The sequence below is a fragment of the Panonychus citri genome, unplaced genomic scaffold (genome assembly GCF_014898815.1).
Source record: "Panonychus citri isolate SS breed McGregor unplaced genomic scaffold, ASM1489881v1 Contig00101, whole genome shotgun sequence".
In the NCBI taxonomy this organism is placed as follows: Eukaryota; Metazoa; Arthropoda; class Arachnida; order Trombidiformes; family Tetranychidae; genus Panonychus; species Panonychus citri.
In genome coordinates, this window is record NW_026515506.1 from 440962 (window position 1) to 460690 (window position 19729).

General features: G+C 30.5%; 1 long non-coding RNA gene across 2 annotated transcripts in view; it reads right to left on the reverse strand.

Annotated features, from left to right (window-relative positions):
• LOC128388666 (uncharacterized) overlaps positions 1-19729 on the reverse strand; it is a 48493-nt gene that overhangs the window by 14670 nt on the left and 14094 nt on the right. For both annotated transcript variants that reach the window (XR_008325319.1, XR_008325318.1), the window contains exon 3: positions 4600-4940. This is a non-coding gene — a long non-coding RNA (uncharacterized LOC128388666). The remainder of the gene's footprint in view (positions 1-4599; positions 4941-19729) is intronic.

Consider the following 19729-nt stretch of genomic DNA (forward strand, 5'->3'; position numbering starts at 1 on the left):
GATATCTTATTCAGAACTTTTTTTACAATTCTATTCACGATAATCAAATAAATTTCTCACATCATCATCGTACTACAATTTAATTTCCTGATTTAAATGTTTCTAATTGTTCCCATGAAACGAACGATTCCCTTGATTTGCTCACAATAATTTCCATTCACCATCTTAACCAACAGTCTTTACATGTATCGATATTAATTTGCTTCATCATTATCATTTGATTGTTTCATTAAACTAAATCAGATTAACAACCTTGAAGATTATTATTATCATCCTGTTAACATTGAGTTCTGCCTCATTATCATGATTCTGGTTCCTATTCAGTAACCAAACTGATTAATTGTAAATTATACTTTCTCTTCTTTCTCTCTCTTTCTATTTCTACCTTATAACTAAACTTTAATTGTTAAAGTAAAACTAGAAATGATTAAATAATTACCTTCCCATTGCCAACTAATCGTATTAAAAGTAATTGTGATTACATCTGATTAAATACAATCATTGTAGTTAATCAATGGATGTAAAAGCAATTTGAAAAAACTCATTTTCTTATTATAATTATCATCTTGTCTGATTGCTTGTTTTAATCATTTAATTATTAGGATGATCAGAAAGTTTTGCACGAAAAATCAATCGAAAATTAAACAAGTAATACATCTCGAACTATTTAATAACAAAGATTTAATTTTTTTGAAATAATGAATTTAGAGTTTTTTATTTCTTAATCATTAAATTAATCAAAATTTGAAATTTCCTTCATTTTAACAATTTACTAATTTCTCGTCGATCTTGAACTTTAAATAATTTTTCAATATTTTGATCATTGACTAAATTATAATTTATCTTTATCTGTTGAAATTTCAACAATTAAGTAATCATAATTAGAGAATAATGAATATCGATTTTCGAAAATTCATAATTAAAAATGTCATTGACTCAATGGTAAAACGATTCATTATCATGAACTTTGAAACTCGATTAATTCTCTTGATATGATTATTGATTTCATGATAAAGATAAGTACTAATTGTCAATGAAAATATTGAAAATTCCGTTAAAATCATTCATCTAATTCATGATTAATGATTGAAATCTCATTAAATTAAAACATTTAATTCTCTCAAATCAGTGAATTTTGCGTAATTCAATGTTTAATATGGAAGTAATTTTTCGTGCAAAACTTTCTGATCATCCTAATAGATTGTGATTTAGATGAAGATGAGATTGATGAAAATGTTCATTACCATTATCATCCTCATCCTGATTATTATTATCATTATCTTGACCATCATCACTATGGTGACCATCAACAGTAATCAAAAGCTGATTTAGATATTTGGTCAAATTGACAATAGACTTTGATTGTGTGAGCTAAATGATAGAAGGAGTAAAAAAAAGTAATGGAAGATAAAAAAAGATGAGGATGAAAAACAACAAGGAGCAAAAGGAAAAACGATCAGAGATACAAAAGTGAAACTTTAAATTGATGCTGACCAGTACAACAACCTGATAATCTCAAGATGACCAATCAAATGTATTTAACTTGAAGAAAATGACCATCATTATCAACATAACATTGTGACACTACAAGGAAAAGATCAGTGATAAAACTAATAGCCATTAGCCTCTTCCTTTTCCTGATCATCATGAACACCACCACCAACAACATAACCCAAACCTGCATCATCTTCATCAGTGATCAATTTCATTCTTTAGGCTTTTTTTTTGTTCGTTTGTTTGTTTATTTGTTGGATAAGAAAATGAAGATCATCTTCATGATGATATTTTCAACTCATTCATCCTCGTCTTTATCACACAAAGTATCTCCTCATCTCACTTATTCTCTCTCTATCTCTCTCTCTCTCTCTGGTTGAACAAACAAAACGTTTTCATCTTGTCTCTTGCATTTGATATTCACGTTGTGATGAGGATAAGGTTTTTTTGTCTCTTCTTTTTTTTCAGATCTCAACATCGTCTCTATTAGTATGACAACCGATGGAACCAGGAAGAAGAAGAGAAGATGAGAAGGAGGAGATGAAAAGAAGATGAAAATATTACAGGGAAGAAAAAAGAGAGAAAAAAACTGACAGAAAAAACGAAGTAAAAAGAAAATGAGAGAAAAAATTCGATTCTTCTCATCTCTCTCTCTCTCTCTCTCTCGTCTAATTAGGTATCTCGTACAATTACAGTTACACTCAGGGTGGAGTAAAGAGGGTGGGTGATGATAATCAAGAATAGGAAACTAGTATAACATACAAACTTCTTTTGTGTGTTTAGACTTTCCGAATAGTGAAGGCAAAACCAAATAAAAGAATTTCAGAAAAGCCATGAAACAAGATTTCGAATTGATATCGGAATAGATTATTTAAGACAGAAGGAAAAAAGTTCTAAGGATAATTTTCTTAGAGTTGATGATGGAAAAGACAATCAAATGTAGCAGAGAACAAAAAAGTTCTAAAAGGTAAAGAATTTTATCATCAAAAAGAATAAAGAAAATATCAGAATTAAGAGTATTTGGAATCTTTACAGGCGCAAGAATAAGTTGGAAGGTGAAGAGAGAGAGAGAGAGAGAGAGAGAGAGAAAATGACGAGAAAGAAAATAAGAAAAGAAAAAAATAGAACTTTTTCTTTCTCTTATCATCATCATCGAGAGATGAAGATGCGACAAAGAGGTAAAAACAAAGAAAAGAAGTAAAAAAACATCACAAAGAACGATCATGATGATGAAAGAATGTTGAACTATTGTGACATTAAGATATTAAGAGAAAATTGTGCTCGAAAAAAAAAGAGAAAAAAAAGTTCGAGATAACATTTCGAAAATTATTATCAGTAGAACAATCAAAACAACAGATTCTCTCTATTACTAAGATCAAATGTCGTCTCTCTCTTTCTCTCTCTCTCATAATTATCGTCATTATCTTTGCTAATCATCTTAGACCAGAATAATTCAGAATCACTCAGAACTAAAACAGAAACAGATTATAATAAATGTTACACAGTTTTTTTTTGCTTTTGTTTTTCTCTTTACTCTCCATCCTCATCATCTAGTACTTAAGATGTTTTATCATCTTTTCTCACCCCTCTCCCTTATCATAGACACATGGATGCTAATAATGTTCAGAAATTCTGGAGACAATGATGATGATAATAGTAGAATCACTTTCCATGGATACTACTCATGGAGCAAAAAGAATATGAAAAGATGAAGACAGAGAACAAAAAGCAAAAAGAGGTTCTTTTTCTTGAGTAAGTGATAATCATGATAATAACAAGAACCATCTTGATAATGATATACATTAATGCATTTGTTTTGTTCCTCATGAGAGAGACTCAGAAGAGGAAGTGGGTGGTGGAAGTGGATAAGCTTGAGGTGCATGATAATATCAAGGATCAAATGTTTACCATTCAAGTGACACACATACAGAGAGCTTCATCTTATCGGTATGATTTTTTTTTCCTACAAAAATTGAACAAGTAAAAAAATCCCTTTTCCTTAATTCAGTCATTAATCATATGTAATTTTAAATTGTACTCATTTGGTAACAATTAACATTCACGTTGATTATTAATCATCTTCTTCACAATTATTAGATTGCTGTTCAATCCTATTATCTTTTGATGATTTAACACTGAGATTTTTTTTTCTCTTCCTTTTAATAGTCGAGGAAAAAAGGATGAAGAAGAAAATTATTTTCTGTATTAAAAGTAAACAAGAAGATTTTTCATCTTTTCAAATGTACCATGATGATAGTTCAGGGTGATTATCGTGATGAACATGATGGTGTAAATGACTGATGAGGATAAAAATGTAATTGGTAACAAGAATTTACTTTAGAACATTTCTCTTTCTCTCTCTCTCCATCTTTCATCATCTTCTCATCATCATTTTTACCTCTTTTTCTGTTCCTTTAAAAACTCATTCAAATGACTTACATTTTATACTTTGCAACATCAATCACAAATTATCATCATCATCATCATTTCCATGTTCATTTTAAGATGATAAAGCATCTTGTTCATCTCTCCCTCTCTCATCATTATCTTCATTATCATCTTTTGCCTTTCCATCAACAACACTGTTTAGTTTATTTAGTTTGTCATCATTTATGCTTCTGATATTATTAATTAACTTTCATTGAGATTTCATCTTCATCATCATCTTCACCACTGCTCTTGACGGATGAATAGGAGCTTACATAATATGATGATAATAATAAGGATTCCAAATTGTTAATGATTAACCTAAATATAATTGGTATGGAATGAGTTCAATTATCAAGGATAAATTGTGTTTTCTTTTCACGTTGATTTAATTACAACCCTTAAGGTAAAACTAAACATATACTAACACATAGGGTAAAGTTAATCATTTTTTTTCTCTCTCTCTTTACATCATCTCATGTAATATAATCCAAATTGTTGCGAAAATTTCAACAATCAAGAATAATCAAGAGATAGAGAGAGAGAGAAAGATGATTAACTTATTATCATGTTGTCAATAGAAAAATAATTTCATGATAAACTGAGTTAACTTTAAGATTCTGATGATATGACCTGAGGTTTAGATTTGATTGGTTGAGCAATTTGGAATTCACTTACTTTGGATTATTATTAATTGATGATGAAAGTGTTACACAGCTAGAGAGAAATGAGAAAGATGAAGATGACAAGGAAGGTGGAAGATGAGGTGACATCCTTTAGGCACATTCTTTTTCTCACTTTCTATGTTCCCTGTAGAAGAGATTGAATTGGAAAGATGAGAATTTCCTCTTATGGGTTGAGGTGGACATTGAATCAGATATTGAAATAAAAATCCTCATGATGATGATAATGATGGAAAACAGGAGCTGCTTCTGATGGTAATGAAGATAAAGATGACAATGAATAGTAAGTAATAGTAGAAATATTAGTTGACAAGATAACAAGAAATGATAACCAGTCTGTTGGAAGAAATTTGATATTTGGAAAAATAGAAAAATAAGATGATGAGAATGATGGAAAAGAAGAAGAAAAAAGAATAAACTTTAGATAGCTTATCATCTCTCATGGATGATAAGGCAAAAAGAGAAAAGACAGAGAGAGAGAGAGAGAGAGAGAGAGAGAGAGAGGATGAGGATGAGAAGTGGGAGGATGAAGCTAAACTTTTGCGATTCTTTAATAAGTTTCAAAAAGAAGAGAAAAAAGTAAGAAAAAGACTTGATAGAAACAACAGAAGAAAAGAAAACAAAAATTGGAAGATAAAAGAGAGCAAAAAGGTAAGAAGTGAGTAGAGAGAGAAAGAGAGAGAGAGAGAGATGATGAAAAGGATGATTTTTTTGATGAATCCATGAATTCATCTTTCAACGCTTATTTTACAAGTCATTTTCTCGCTCTTAATCATAATCATGATGAGATCTAAATATAGCATCGATATAACAAGAGGAAGATTCAGTAACTGAGAAAAAAAGTGAGAATAATGATGAAAAGAAAGATAAAGAGAGAGAAATTGAGAGAGAGAGCATGGGCGATGACCGGCAGTTTATGGCTAAAGTCATGAAAATGATGAGATGAAGATGTAACATGTAAATAGATCAATGAAAAGTATTCTAAAAACATGGAAACTGTTTGGGTAACAAAGTTTATTTGTTTTTAAAAAGCATCTTTTTTAGTCTCAAAAACACAGTCACTTTAGTTTCGCAAATTGTATTGCATTAAAGTATAAAGTTGCTTTGGTAAACATAAGATGATGATCATCATTATGATCATCAGGATGATGAAGATGGGAGTTGAGAAAGGATGAAAAAGAGAGAGAGAGAGAAGAAAAGGGAGAGGGAGAGTAAGTGAATTGTAAACATTAACAAGAAGAAAACGATTTAAGATGAAAATAAAATGTGCAAGAAGAATGAGTGATGAATGATGATGATGAAAAGATCATGGAGAACCTGATTCTGGTGTTTAACATGAAAGGGATGAAAATACTACATTGGAATTGGAGATGATACAAATAAAGAATCATGAAAATGAAAGTTGATTGTGAGTTATTTTATATGTTCAATATAAGTTCATAAGATGAGAAAATATCAATAATATTGACATGATGATAATAATGATGAAAAACGATGAGAGAGTGAGAATGAGCTACGATAAGTCTGAGAAAAGTATAATCTTTTTTATTTGCTTCTGTTTTTTCAGTAACAATAATGCCTTCCAGGTATGGAATGATAGTGATAATGATAGAAAGAAATCATGAGAGAGAGAGAGAGAGAGAGAGAGAGAGAGAGAGAGAGAGAGAGAGATAGTTTAGTTCATTTATATTCAATGAAATAAAGTTGATATGGATTGAAAGATGAGTGACTTTCTCTCTCTCTCTCTCTCTCTCTCGTTATATTTGCCACTTCTCTCCCTGATTCTCATTTCTTTGTCATTGTCACCCAAATATCTGCACCTTTAAGATGAAATTGATGTCTAAAAAAAAGATTCACTGAAATACCATTTTTTCATATCATCTTCTCATCCTTCATCTTATCCTCAATCATTTAAATATCCCCTGAAGGTATTGAAACATATCAGACAAAAAGGATAAATCCTTTTCTGTCAAGGTGCATGCTAAATATAAGAATTATATTCTCAAGGATGATTCGGGAGAAATTGAAAAAAAAACAAATATCTTCATTTTCTGTGTTATAAAAGGGATGATGATGCTAAAGAAAGTTCGTAATAAATTAATTCTATTTTCATTTAAATGACCGCCATTTAAAATCTGAAGATTCAAATAAAGTTCATTTTTTATTATTCATCATTAAAGTGATGCGGATGGAAAGGAAAATTTTTTCTTTCCACTTTGACAACTTCCTCCATCCAATCAACTCTCATCTTTTCCTCTTTTTTTGTTTGATAAGCTACATTTTCACCCTGATATGATGATAATCATGAAGATAAATGATGAAAATTTCATATTCATACATAAACTTGACACTCATCTTCAATCACCTCAAGGGATTTACCTGATCATCTTCATCACTTTAAGCTTACAGTTTGAGTATTTACCACTGTTATTATGTAGTAGAAGAAAAGTTTCACCCTGAAATATTATTCTCATGAAATCTCATCTTGAACACACACATTTCTCAGAAGTATCTAATGTTTACCATGAAAATCCATTTTTCTCTTTCCATGTAAAAAAAATGCTTGAAAAATGAATATTGAAAAGAAATTCCCTCTCATAGCTTTTCAATCATAATCCTGAATGGTAACCAAATAAATACGATCGAAATCTTGAATAATCGTAATGAAACTGAACCCATGGTGGCAACAATTAGCACAGTTATTGAGACCTTTATAACTTTATCAAATTTGCTTCTCATCTTTTTCATCATCTCATGAAATAAAAGTGAAATGCCCTGAAGATTAGTCAGGGAGTCGAAAAAAAAAAGTTCTGGGAAAATGTTCCGGTTGATAAAAAAATATCACTTTACACTTTTTCATGATAAATCATCATTACCAATGTATCAAAATTTTTCATGCAAACGATTTGAAACAATCATTAGATTGAGATAATGATTGAGACTTCATGATGATGATGAATTTAGTTTTGAATACGAGGCGAGAGAAACTTGAAACAAAATGTTTACTGTACAAGTTTATTGTGGTAAAGTGTTAATTTAGATTCATGATTAAATTAACAACAATCAGTTAACTTAATTATCATGTAGAGAGATAAAGAGAAAGAAAATTTATTAAATTATAAATTAACCTGAGTAACAACATGATCATCATGAAATAAGATGATGTTACTCAATGAGAGATGCTAAAGATTGTTGATTGTAAAATTGGATTTGATGCTTTGGATGAAGATGAATGAACTGAAAAACAAGAGTGGGAGTGGGAAAACAAAAAGTTTACCCTGTTAGTCAAATTAGTTAGTAAGAGAGAGAGAGAGAGAGAGAGAGAGAAAAGTTCTGACAAAGTTCTGAATACAAGATGAATGGAAGAAGGAAAAAAAGAAACAAGTAAACATGATAAGTACTAACATGGAGGGTGGGAGTGGGAAGATAAGATATCACATTGAATTGTAGAGCATTCAGACTTGTGAGATACAAAGAGAGAGAGAGAGAGAGAGAGAGACGAGGCAACTGAATAAGTTCTGGAATCATGGAAACAGCATGTTCCCTGAAAAAAAAGTTAATCAATAATCGTGATGATAGTTAACTACAATTCTTTGATCATTAAAAGGAATCAGGAATCAAGAATAAAAAAGGAAAGTGATGATGATGATGATGAGGACGATAATAATGAAGAGGTTATATGAGAAGTGGAATACAAGAAGATGATGATGATAAGGATGATAAAAGAATGATAAGAAAAATCATTGAGAATGATATAAATGTTCACAATTAATCAGACTAATTAAGCTGTGAATGGGTGTTGATTATCATTTCATTATCAGCCATTGTGATATAATTGTAATCAATTGATCAGCTGTGTCGCCATTTTAATTTTCTTCCTATTAATCATTTAAATAAATCCAAATAATATCAACAGTAATCACCATTTTCATGGTGATTCAGATCGGAATAATTTTGACCATTCTTGTCATCTCACTTTCCCCCTGAATTATACTCAATCTGATTCTAATCGGATGTAACTTCAGGATCAATATTGATTTGTTCATATTGAATTGGTCAGTTTCCTTTGGTCAGTCTAATACATGAGTCTTAATGTGTATTTATATTTTTTCATGGTCAAAGAATCAGAACATTTATCATGAAATTTATCATGATTGGTTATCCTTATTCTGGATATGCAATATTATGAATATCGTTAAATAAGGGTTAATTTAATTGTAATTTCTTTTAATTGAGATTGACATTTATCTTTGCATAAATATTGTATATTGTTAAGTGTCATGATTAATTATCGTCTTAATCATTCATCACCATCCGGATGATTAAGATTAAGTTATTTACAATGAACCAGAATGAATCAATTACCATCATTAACATTGTTTCAAAAGCAAAAACAACAACAACAATTAACTTGAGATACAATAAAGTTAATCATGTTATATTTATCAACATGATGTTCAACAATTTAAATCAATTGCTGTGAACACAATTAACTCTTATCATGAAACTTTGAATACATTTAATTTTCTTGTAATATTAATGAATGGGAAATTCAAATATTCAATTAAGAGGTAGAAACCTTTTTATTTTTGCTTAGACTCTAAATCTCAATGGTCAAGATGAGCTAGAAAATAAATAATCACTTTTAATTATCTCTTAAATTGAGGAAAGACATTGAGATTCTGAAAGTAAATACCCTGATGGTTAATGAAATTCATGGTAATCTGATGAAGATAAAAGGATGCCAAAGATAATGGGAACATCTCTCAGGGTGGGAAATTGGAATTTTAGTTTTTTTCCTTCTCCTCCCTGTCCTTTTATTCAATTATTCAGATTAGATGATCTGAATGAAGAGAATGACGAGAGGAAGATAGAAAGGGAGAGAGAGAGAGAGAAAAGACAATAGATTTGAAGGTAATAATAATGGAGGACAATGAGGAGGAAGCTGAAGGTGGGAGTTTAAATTGGATAAAAATTGTGATTATCTTAAGGTTGATCAGTCAAGTTTTACCTTTTATGTCTTCATCCTCATCATCCTCATCATCATCATCCTTGTGTAGTCATTATGTAAAGTCCACTTGTATTATTTTCGTTAAGATGATGATGATGATAAAGAGTGGAAGGAGGTTGAGATGATGATGAAGCCCACTTAAGGTAATGTTCAATGTACGAAAGAAAACATTTTCATCTTCTTCCATCATCATCAGAGAAAAAGCATCTTCATCCTCCATCTCTTCATCAACTATTACAAAGGTTTTACCTTTTCTTTTTTTTTCTCTCTCCCTTTCTAATGATAATGATCAGGCAAGAGAAGAGGATGAGAGAGGGAAAAAGAATCAAATGATTAGAGTGAAAGTTAAGTTTAATCAGAAATACGATTAACTGAAAAACTGATTGAGACAATTAACTTAATTAACTTTCATTTAACATTCATCAATACACTTTGAGGTGATGGTGGGAAGATTAAGATACAGAGACAAAAAAAAAGTAAATCATCCAATTGAAACAAAACAATATCTTAATTAGCATCGGAATTAAATTCAATCAATTTGTTTCATTGTTAATCAACAATCGTTTTTTTTTATTGTTGGCAATATATTGATTAGTAAGATTTAATCAATATCCACACTTGGCGCGGGAAAAAAGTAATTTACAAAAAAAAACGTGAATCGTTTTACTTTTGGAAAAGGAAAACACAATTAACTGGATTCAATTGTGTTCATGATGATGATCAACATCATGGTGATAAAGATGATGAATATGAAGATAATGTTGATGATAATGGAATCAAATTTCATGATAACCATTATAATAGGAAAAATATATTAACCAAAAAGGAAGAGGAAAAATTTTCTCACCTTCACATTTATCATTTTCATTTCATCATGAAAATAATGATACTCATGGTTTAGATAGAGGAGAAAATATTCTCAGAGTTCTGACAGAATTTTTTGTCTTCATCATGAGTTGGATGATGAAAGTGAAAAAAAGTAATAATAATAACAACTTATTATGAAATTCAATCAATCAACAATTGTGATCTAATAGATGCTTGACCATTAACGGTAACAATTAACTAGGGGATCAACATGTTATCTTAGTTTGATTAGCTATCGATTTACAATTAAAACTGTTGAATTTTCATTTGATTATTATTGTTGAAGAAATTTTAATGATAATCATGTCACGATTTCAATTCAAGATTAACTAACATAATACCAAGTGAATGGGGAAATTTTGTCTTAACTCCCTGAGATTATTATTAATAATTCCCTTCCATGTTAATCAAATGGATTAATTTCACTTTTTCTATGAAAATTATTATATTTTATCCACTTGGTGATAAGTGTTTCCATTGAATCGTTTGTTGATTGCTTGTTTTGAATAATTAGTTATTTGATATTTATGTTCAATCGTTCAGAGTTTCATGTTTATCTTGTTCTCAATGAATCTAATTTATGATTAACATTAATTGTTCATGATATAAATTGGGTGTAAGTGTGAACTTTTGCCAAGAAATTCAAGTATACCAGCTTACCCCCCGTTGCAATTGAATCTATTCTTGGGATTAGGTGATTAATATCCATGGATTTAGAGAGAGAGAGAGAAAGAGAGAGAGAGAGAGAGGAGGAGAGATACACAATTAAATTGCGAACTAATCAGATAAAATTGAGAGAGAAAAAGAAAAGAAAAAAAGTTCTATCCTCTAATCCATCAGCCATCAATTATCATTTCAATTTAATTCCAACTGTCAATCCGATAAATGAGATTCATTGATAACCTCAGAAACTCTGAAGATAAAATCTAAACATGGAAAGAAAATTCTGGAGAAATTTGTTTTCCATCATGAGAATTTGAGAATCTGAACCAATCGAAATCAGAACTTTTTATCTGCAACCCAAAAATGCTTAAAGGGATGAGAAGCTAATCAAAAATTATCGTTGGATTTATTTATTGGAACAATATATTATCTTATCCCTAATGTAATATAATTTTTCCTGATAAAACTTTGAAAGATGGAAAAACTCATGATTATCATGATACATGAGCCTTTATTCAAAACTTTTCATGTTTATTTGCTAATAAATAAACTATGTTTTCTTTGGCTATGGAAATACAATCAAAAGTAATCATCATGATAATGGAAACATTTGAATAGCAAACTCAATATGGGATCAATTCTGAGCTTTGTCATGATAGTTGAACTTTTTTTCATCATGAGAAAATATTTTCTCTCAAAACTCTGATATTTTGATAACCTGAATTTTGCTTTTCTCTCTGTGTTTCAATTTGAATTGGATCAACTGACTAAGTAAACAATCAGATTGTTCAAGAAATCATGAGCAAGATTCAAAAATTACATGGAAACTAATGAAATGTAAGCAGTTAAAATAAGAAAAGATCATGATAATTAATTCAATAGTTTTTCATGTTATCGTCATGATAACTGATTACTTAAGTTACCAAGGAAACTTTGGATTTTTTTATATATGTGTGAGTATATACACAGAATTGGGTGAGAGCCATTATCCAATTTACAACCTTTAATTAGTCATCATTAACTATCGTCATTAATATTATATATCATTAACTCTAAGAAAATTCAATAAAAGGACAGAACTTTTATCATCCTGCTCAGAAAGTTCTTGTGGGTTTATATGTGTATTTTCAGGTTCATTTTATTTTCTTCAACTTCTTCTCTAAGGTCATCTCATAATTCACCACAGTCTTTCAATAGCAATTTTCCAACAAACTCACCTCAACCATTTCTCCATCTAAATTATCACCCTTTTCCAATTTCATCTGAGTAACTTGGCTTTCCTCCTCTCTCGCTTCATCCTGTTGCATCTCATGATGAATTTCATGTTTCATGAATTCCCCCCTGAACCTGAAATGTGTACAACTCACGTATCACAGGTTCCGAAGTCTTCACCATGTGTATGAATATCCTCCATGTCTCTCGTTCTCTGTACTTTATTTAATATCCATGATATAACAATTTACCAGAATGGTGAGAACCATGATGATAAGGAGGAGAAAGAAAGAAAGAGAGAGAGAGAAAGAGAGAATAAGAAAGAGCTCAAATCCTCTGAGAGCCATAAAATATTTTTCTCTTTCCAATATCATGATGATAATATAATATGTCTTCTTCATCTTCCATGAAAAAAATATATATAAAAAAAGAAAGAGCAACAAGAAACTCAACAGAGTTTCCAGTCATCCAAGATGATGTATCATCATGATCATCTTCATCATTCTAAGTATCATGATGGTGATGATGAAAAACAACAAATAAACAGAGTGAGTGAGAGAGAGAGAGAGAGAGAGAGAGAGAGAGAGAGAGTATAACATGAAAATAAAAGTATCATTATTTTAACCTTTTTACCTTCATGAACATTTCATTCAATCCCCATTGAAATTGCTTCAACTCCTCATCCTTTTTTATATCTATCATGTAGGTTATCATGATTATTATTATTTCCAATGGTAATTGTGTACCAACCATATAAAAATAAAGTAATAGCTTTCGAATAGTAAAAGTAATATTAGTTAAACAAGACAACGAAACAAGTTGGAATGAGGAAAAGTTTTTTTTCCAATTCGAAAGCAGGAAAAACACTTAATATTTTCACTTCCATATAAAAAGCTAATAATATCTCAATGTCTTTATCTCTCTCCCATGTAATATCTTAATTCATGATGATGAACCTGGTAAAGATATTTATATATATATATGAATGTCTATGTGCGTTTATTACCATTGGATTTGTAATCCTTATGTTAGCAACAGTTTGTTTCAATTGCTGAGTATCAATGAGTCTTTGCAAATGTTTCATGGTCCATGTAATAATTTATATCTATTGCAATTTCAAATGAATCATGTCTTTGATGTATTATGCTATTATATAATATATTTTACCAACTAACTGTACTTTTTAACTAGACCCTAATAAATTGCAATAAAGAACTCAGTTAATTGCAATGTTATTATTATCATCATGATGGTGGAAAATGTGAAACAAGAGATTCATGTTATTTACACTCATTAGCTTACGAGTTAAATTGAACCTTTCCAATTATCTTACGAACCCTTTTTTCGTGTATAATATATAAAATTGTACCTTCGAATCCACCTCTAAACTCAATCTCCTTCCTCTTCCTCTCTTTGTTTTCATCGTTATCTTCCTTTCATCACTTTTTAATGTGACTCTTTTGTCTTCATCATCCTCATCATCTTCATGTTTCCATGATCATGCTATTTACACTTCTATTCTCTCTCTCTCTCTCTCTCTCTCTCTCTCTCTCTCTCTCTATCTCTATCTCTCCCAGTCTCTGTTTAAATGAATTGCTTTTTGTGATGAATTGAAATTCCAATCTAAATTAGAGCATAACAAAAGCATCATCATTTCTCTCTCTCTTTCTCTCTCTCTCTCTCTTCCTGTCATCTTCATCCATTTAGTTTATAACAAGGAAACACGAGGCAAGGATAAAATTCAATGTCCATCTATGTCCAGTCTCTTTATTTTTTCATCATCTTTTACGCTTTTATTTTATAAAATTTTTTAATATCCTTCATGATATTTATTGTTATTTCGTCACTATCAACTTTATCATCACCAAATAGTAAACAACATTCAGGTGATGAATCGTATATGTTGATTGTAACGGTAAGAGAGAGAGAGAGATAGAAAAAAATCAATAACTATCAAGGGAAGGGAAAGAATATTTCTTTGAAAGTTCAGCGTGAACGAAAAAAAATCTATTTCATGTGATTGAATTTTGATCGTCATCATGATGAACATAAATGAAGATTAGAAATCAGCTGATGACGATGAAAGAGAGAGAGAGAGAGAGAGAGAGAGAGAGAGAGAGAGAGAAAGTGAAAAATTTCTGGTCTAATGAAGATGAATCATTTTTCAAAATTTTACCTTTCAGAAAATAATGTCAATTGCATTAATGCAATTGATTCTTTCTCGAAAGAAAGATTCAAACAAGAATTCAATTCAATATCATGAGTAGAAAATATTGAGAGAGTGAGGAAATGGGCGGAGAGAGCTTGTTGATAAGGTGATTCTATTAATATTTCCAATGAGAATTGAACAACTTTTTTCTCCTTTTTTTCTGTGTATATTTATACAGAAAACAAAAATGAAGAAATGGATGCGGAAGTAAAGTTGAAGATGATGAAGATGATGATGATGAGCATGATGAGTAAACAATTGAGAAGCAATAATAAATGTGTTGTTCCCAACCAATATTGGTATATCAAAAGTCCTCAAGAGAATTGTTTGTCCAGTTTTGTTGAGATCTTTTTTTTTTCTGTCTCATGGTTCAGATAAGCTTCAGGGCTCAGTCAAGGGTGATAAACACACAGAGACAGGGAGAGTTCAAGAACAGCAGAACAACAACAACAAGAGGGAAGCCATGATGTTGATGGTGCAGAAGAAAAAAAATCAAGAATCAGACGAAGGAACAATATAAAGGAAGATGAACATCTTTTTGCTCCATGAAGATGAAACAACGGTATTATCAGAGTAGAAATGAAGAAATGAAGAGAAAACAAGAGAGAGAGAGAGAGACAAGAAATTTCATGATGAATTCAGGGTAACCCACTATATTTTTTTCTTCCTTCGCTTCTGAACAACAAGATGAAATCAAATGGAAGAAAAAAAGATGATTCAAAGAAGATATAAAAAGAGGAAAAGATAATGATGATAATATGATGAAGAGAAAAGTTTACATTCTACTTACTTTTTTCATCTTCTCACTCTTATCTTTTGAGATAGAATTGCAGAATTTTCTCCCTCCCTGAGTGTATATTCCGTGTCAATTCAGTTTTCTCCATGAAATTACTCGTAATATCTTCTATCGGTATGGTTACTTTTCTCATTCCATTTAGAATGTAACTTTTTTTTATATATATTTCTTTTACTCGACCTTCCATTCTGATACTTTAGACTTTCCAATCTTCCCTATTATCATCATGTTAATCGAGTTGAGACTTGAAACTATTTACTCTTAGATCAGGTTTACGTTCATTGAATATTGTTTAAAGACCATCATGAAATCATCATCATGGTTACACATTAAATTTATTTCCACTTTAATTCAGATGCTGAACAAAGAAATGGTCAGAAATGATAATATGTTTCTTATTTTACCTTTTAAATTTTATTCCAATGGTCGGAGATTAGTGAAATTGAACCTTTTGCTATACTGAACTTCATGGTTGAGATAAAATTATAAGTAAACTCATGAAACGAGTAACTAATCTGTAATCAATAAGCAACAGATGATAATCAGTGAAATAATCAATCTACATTCTTGAATAAGATTTGTCGAAATTTTGGGTAAAGATTACGCTCAAGCTACAAGGATTCTATGAAAGGTTAAGGTATCAAAAAATTCAGCCGAAAATCCTACAAAACGGAAAAATAGTACGAACAAAATCTGAGTAGCCGTTCATGAGAAATTCTGACTCGAAGATTTTGCTGTACGCATGCGCAGTTAAGCTTTTTTACAGCGCGTATTTCAAAAAGAAAGAGAAAGAAAGAGAAAAAGAGAAAGAGATGAAAAAGAGAAAGAGATGAGAAAGAAAGAGAAAAAGAGAAAAAAAGACGAGAAAGAGACGAGAAAGAGACGAGAAAGAGATGAGAAAGAGATGAAAAAGAAAGAGAAAAAGAGAAAGAGACTAAAAAGAGACGAGAAAAAGAGAAAGAGATGAAAAAGAAAGAGAAAAAGAGAAAGAGACTAAAAAGAGACGAGAAAAAGAGAAAGAGATGAAAAAGAAAGAGAAAGAAAGAAAAAGAAAAAGGAAGAGATGAGAGAGAATGGGACGAGAGAGAGAGAAAGAAAGAGAAAAAGTGAGTAGTGAGAAAGAAAATGAAATTTAGTTTTGAATTTTTCGATTAAAAAACGATTCCCATTTCAACAAACACGGGTCTGACAAACAACCTTAAAAAAACTTTCGTAAGAAAGTTTTTTCCCGCTTGTTGATGATGAAAAGAATTGATGAAATTTTATAAATAATAAAGATTTTTTATCGTGTAAAAAAGTTCAGGTAAGATTATCAGAAATTGAAACATAAATTCAATCAATCGTTGAATGTTATACATGGTTCACCATGTGAACATGAAACTCAACTAGGGAATTGTGACCAATTTTTGACCAATAACCATGGAAAAAGAAAAGAGAAAGCAAAAAAAAAATAACAGAGAAACAATTCACATGGAGAATGACCACTGGTCATTTTCCAAAGAATAAGTAGTAGAGAGAGAAAAGTAGAAAGAAAGAGAATTCCAAATCAATCAGTTCCATCTCTCATGAATAGGTCGCATGTTTATATGAACAAGAATGAATTGAAACATGGAAATAGTTTCAGCATCATCATCATCTCATGTAGTATGTAAGTCGAGATGAAAATTATTAAACAAGAAAAAGAATGAGAAAAATGAAAAAAAAAGTCTCTCTCATCTTCATGGTAACCATGGAAACTCATCACATGTAATAATGAAATAACAATGACGATGTTAAGAATTATATAAATGCTGATGATGAAAATCAAGTTACGACAAGTTATTAAAGCGAGAAAAAAATCTCATAGAGTGAGAATGAGATGAAGACAATGGAATACATTTTGCCTCTTCCATAGACAAACCAACTCTCCTTCTCCCTCCTCATTCCCTCTCCCTGCTTATCCACCACCCACCACATATTTATTATATACCATGAACTTTATCATATTATTATTACGGAAACATTTTCCTCTCTATTTCTTATCAAATTGATTCCATTATAAATATAATATTTTCCTCTCTCTCTCTTTACTCTCAGTGGTTTTCAGGCCATGAAAATGGTTATCAATGTTTTTCTGGTGTAAGAATAGCTGAGTAATCGATATGAAACAATTTACTCGAAATGTATTCTCATCCACCCCTGTCCACTCCCAGTCCTCTCTCTCTCTCTCTCTCACTCTGTTGCTAATAACTTATCTCTTCCTCTGACAATATTATTATCATGATTTTATTGAGTTTACCTGGAACCGTAACTGTAACTTTCAAGGTAAAAACTTTTTTACCTTATTTCTTGTTTCAAATAATCAAACCTAAGGTCACTTTCTTGTTAAGGTCAAGCTTCCTATGTAAAGGTAATATTGGACTGTCCATTGATTCAGTGTATATGTTAAGTGATTTGTATCGAAATGGGATCAGAGGGAGAGGAAGAAACAAAAATATCAACAATCAATAATGTTCATGGTTACGATTGAATATGGATCATGATAATAACAATCTAAAAGTAATTGTTTCATTTAATATTCATTTCATTCACAACTTATAATTCAATTGATTTACTTTGATTACTTTACAGTTGAACAATAATTTAAGATGTTAATTGTTTCTCTCTCTCTCTTTCACCACAATTATTAACTAATTGTTATTCACAATGAATATCAAGATAATAATTAAACTTAAAGATTAATTTAATTCCTAAATTCAGTCTGAATTTTGGTAACAATAATTTTTTTCTCTCTTTATCTCCAACGTACTAAAAAAACTTGGAAAACATTTCCAAGTGGAAACAATTTAATTATCTTTTTCCTTCCTGATTTAATCATCAGCCTGATAATTGATTCAGTTCCCAAGTTGTGGTTTAATCATATTATTTATATATAACACAAAATAAAAGTAACTAATCAAAATGTAATCAACTGACACACATATACACATATCCCCACAGATATTCACAAATCATGATCATGATTTTCAACTGAAACTTTTCAGAACCAAAGAAAATAATCCTCAGCATCAATTTGATGATAAGCTCAATTAATAATACACAATACCCATGAATATAAACATATCAGTGTATTTATCCATTGGAAATGTTTGGGTATTGATTGATTGTCATGTTTTTCATGAGAACTGGGAAGAAGAAAAAAAAACTTCATCCAAATTGAATACAATCATTCAAGTCCATTATTATTATTTAATGTATATTATATTATTTAAATATGATATTAGTTTTGTATTATTTGTGAATAACAGTGTCTGAAGGGAGTGGGAATGGGAGGTGAACATTGGAGGGGTGGGAGTCAGAGAGAGAGAGAGAGAGAGAGAGAGGAATAAGGTATGTCTTGTCTCGATTGATTTGAAACTTTGTTCTTGGATCGATATTATTTCTGGGATGAATACTTCATCCTCATCATCTTCTTCAGAGTTTTCTGTCTTTTCTCTTTCTTTTTTCTTCTCCTCTGTAAACCAAAATTCTGTTCCATTACTTTTCATTCTCCTCTGATTCTCACCAGTATCTATCATCTGTCTTTTTCACTGTCTATCTTTTATAATCTTTACTGTTTCTTCCTCATCATCATCTTCTAATCTTCATCTTTCCTTATCTTCTTCATCCTTTTTTTTTGTCTTCCTCAACTAGCAACTCAATGTGTCTATCTATTCCTGGTTATTGTCTGTGATATCACAACCTTATCATCCTCCTACTTTTTTCAGGCAAGAAACAAAAAAGAAACCAATCTTTGAGGAAGAAGATGATGACAAGGGATGTGTGAGAGAACGAAACAGAACGAGAGAGAGAGAGAGAGAGAGAGAGAGAAAGTGTCTCAATAAGAATAGAAAATAAGAATGTTCAACTTCGATAGAAATTTATCTTTTCTTCACTCGTTTCATTGACTATTTTACTTCACATTCATCTAACTATCTTCTTATTTATCTTCTCATCTCTATCCTTTCTCTCGCTCTTTTTTGTCTTCTTATGACCATTCAATTCCTTCTTAACTTTACTGTTAACCTCAGCATTTTTGCCACTCGAATCTCTCTCTCACTTATTTATCATCCTTTTTCCCCTTCAATAGAGTATAAGATGTAACGTTACATCTTATATCTTGTTACAATATTGTAACAAGATAATGAGGATGATAAAGGATGAGGGACAACTTGCCAATCAAATCCAGTGGGAGTTATCATGAGAATTGAGATAATTTGAAATTTTATTTACAAAGATTAATAAGAATCGAAAAGTTGACTGAGTAATTTGACATTGCCCTTTGACCAGAACTTTTTCAATCTCATTCACTAGTTAGATGTATCAGATATCATCATTATCATCTTGAA